The sequence below is a fragment of the Prunus mume genome, linkage group LG1 (genome assembly GCF_029339155.1).
Source record: "Prunus mume cultivar Tortuosa linkage group LG1, ASM2933915v1, whole genome shotgun sequence".
Taxonomy (NCBI): domain Eukaryota; kingdom Viridiplantae; phylum Streptophyta; class Magnoliopsida; order Rosales; family Rosaceae; genus Prunus; species Prunus mume.
In genome coordinates this window covers 25,628,824-25,632,112 of record NC_142698.1, presented here as the reverse complement: position 1 = coordinate 25,632,112, position 3,289 = coordinate 25,628,824, and the positions used below count along the sequence as shown (strand labels likewise).

At 36.1% G+C, this 3,289-nt stretch overlaps 1 long non-coding RNA gene across 1 annotated transcript; it reads left to right on the top strand.

The window, feature by feature from the left end:
* Window positions 1–273: 273 nt before the first annotated feature.
* LOC148921435 (uncharacterized) lies at window positions 274–974 on the top strand. Its single transcript, XR_016128106.1, has 2 exons — window positions 274–466; window positions 583–974. It is a non-coding gene; the product is annotated as an uncharacterized LOC148921435 (long non-coding RNA).
* The last annotated feature ends 2,315 nt before the right edge of the window (window positions 975–3,289 follow it).

Below are 3,289 nucleotides of genomic sequence, written 5' to 3'. Positions count from 1 at the left end.
CTATATTATTGTAGTTGTGGGCTCCATATATATGACACATCAACAAACTAATGAAGTTTTAAAAAAATAATTTAAAATTCATAAAATTTAAAAATGAAAAAAACTAAAGGTTTAGAGTTCATAAATGGTCCTTAAGATTAAAATCTTTCTATAAATGGTTTTTTCATTTATAAATAATTTTAAATTTTGTCTGATACTTGTTCAACAAGTATCAACCACTCTATATAAACAGGAGCCTTGGTTCTTTAAAAAAATATAATAATAATCAAATAGTAGATAACATTCAAAGTCATCATTCCTATTTATAGCATGAGAGAAACACACAGATTTCGTTGGAAATCAAAGCCCTAGTGCTATGACTTTGATTTTAGATAGTTGTAACTTGGTGGAGCAGACGCTTGCAGAACTACAAACATTGAGTAGGGGTGAAATTCTGTTTCAAGAACATTGCCTATCTGAAAGAACAGTCAGTTTTATTTTACTGTTTTGTTTAACTTCGTTATTTTATTTATTATTTAATTTAACTGTTAAATTAAATTATTAGTGTAATACTAATTGTTGTTCACACTGGCGGATCCACAGAGGAGCAAAGAGGTGCAGCTGCACCTCTCCTTGCCGGAAACTTCCTGGGGATGTCAGAATTTGCCCCTTCGTTATTGCCCACCAATTGTTCGACTAAATGCCTCAAAGACGTTGTTTTGTTTGCTGCTGTGTGAGACTCTAAATATTTACCTTAGATTGTTGGGCTCGATCTCACGAGCATGTAGGAGAAAACGGTTCATCAATCGGAGCTCCACAACCAAAGTTATGAATTTTCGAAGTTCTTCTAGAATTAAAGTTAGAGTTGCAGAGGCTCTTCGAGGAAGAAGAAAGACTCTGCTTCTCACTTTTGATTTTTTTTTAAATGGTCCAATAGCAAGCTGACACATGTCCATTTCTAATTGGCCTAACTTAAAAAATTCATTTAAAACTCATATGTGTGTCAAAAAATTCACAAAAAATTACCCAGAACTTTTAATCACGTGTACTTTTATCTCTGACCTCCAAATCACATGTGCTTTTGGTTAGATTAATTGGTATTAATTTTGGTTAGATTAATTGGTATTGACTTTTGTTAGATTAATTAAGTAATTGACATGGATTTTGTTCATATTTGATATGAATTTTGGTAAACTAATTGTGTCACTGACATGAATTTTGTTCATATTAATTGATATTCCATACAGACTGTAATCAATTAGTAATACACGTAAAATTCTTATTTGTTTTAATTACAAATAACATTAGTATTGTTAAAATTCTAAGGGCATTTGGTTGTCTAAATTAATTTTGAATTTTTAGCCTTTTTTTTTAACACACTACATGGATATTAGACTTGAACCTTGGACCTTGCTCGAGTCCTTTGCGATTTTTAGTCTTTTAAATCTTGCACCTTCCCTGAAAAATTCCTGGATCCGTCACTGGTTGTTCATTCAACAATCAGCAGGTGGAGGGAGCTGCATGCGGATTGAAGAAATTATATATATACTAAACGGCAATCCATCTAAACACTGTTCTTAAGCGCAATGTAATGACAGAAATGCCCCTCCTTTTACCGTTGTTTTCAGTTCTGTTTTCTCTTTAGCACAGTGAATTTCCGAAAATGCCCTCCACTAAACCTTTTCTGCTCTTCCCTTTTTGCCCCTGTCCTTTACTAAATTTTTCCTTATGTTCCCTTTTTGCCCCTCTCTGTGGATGCTAACTCTCCCCACTGTTTATACTAAATTTTAGTGGCTGATTTATATATTACTATATTAGCATTGATGAGCATGTCATTCTTTATTATTACTTTACTGAAAACATCATCACTTGCTCTATGCTATGCATAGTAGCGTGCCTAATTAACTTCATAGTGTTGTTTTTGGTTGCTCTCGCTGATTTGGCTAATTAATTTTTCCATTTATCTACACTAACATTTGCTATTTTCTAAATTTATACCAACATAGTTAAAATCCCTGCAGAAGACAAGAAAGACCATAAACCACTTCTTCAGTAGAGCTAACAAGAGATAGATCCCCTTTCAACAAACATCAAGGCAGAAAAATCCCCTTCCCACACCAGTAGCATATATGCAAGGACACGTACAAATTCTTTTGAACAAAAAGCAGCTCAAATTGTTGATATTTTGATTGCTGCTTGATTTAATAAAATATGTCCAATATTTTAAGATGACAAGCAACATATAAAACATTTTATTAGTCTTTATTTTGTAACTTAAACTTACTACATATTTTCATAACTTTGTACATTTGTCAGACAGTTTTAAAACCCGCAGCATGACGCGGACACCTTTACTAGTGATGTTTAATACACAAATACTCGCATATTATTGAATAAAAATAAAATATATTAAAATATTTAAACACTAATAGTTGACTAAGTAAGCAATAACTAAAGCATAAGTGGGTTAGCCCCGACCTAGCCGCTGCGAAGAAACTTGAGCTCCCCCAGGACCAGATCGACCGGCTCCGTCGGCTCAGTGTGGCCTTGCCTTCGTGGTGACATGGAAGAGGGCTCGCCTGGAGCTTTCCTTCAAAACTATCGGATGACCGAAAGAAGCAGACTCTCAACGGAGCCAGCTGCTGACTGTGAGATGACTCATGAACAGCCGCCAACGACTCCTACTGAACTAGCCCAGGTACCAAATCCCTCTACGTTCTCGTGTAGTTTCAAGGATAAACTAATGAACAAGATGAGCATGGCAAAGAATTTTGGGGTTGACGTGAATTCTTTGGAGGCCGACTATGATGATTTGAATGACGAGGAGGATGTTGTGACTTCTTGCGAAGAGCGTGGGCCGGGTATCCAGTTCTCTAAGAAAGCTATGACTCGTTTATGTGAGCCTTGGCAGCATGCGCTCATAATCAAGCTCCTTGGCAGACCACACACCTACAATTTTCTTCATGCCCGATTACAACAGAAATGGAATCTGAAGGGGGGATGGAAATTAATTGACCTTGTCAACGATTACTTTGTTGTCAAATTTGACTTGGAGGAAGATCTTAACTCTGTACTTACAGGAGGGCCTTGGATAATCTCAGGTCAGTATCTAGTGATGCAAAAGTGGCGACCTGGGTTCTGCCTAGCAACTGCCCATATTACTAGGATGGTAGATTGGATCTGAGTGTCAGCTATTCAATTAGAATGTTTTGATACATGGGCTTTAAAACGGATTAGAAACTTGTTAGGGAAACTGCTAAAAATTGACGGCCTCACCACTGCTCAGAACAGGGGAAAATTTGCCAGATTA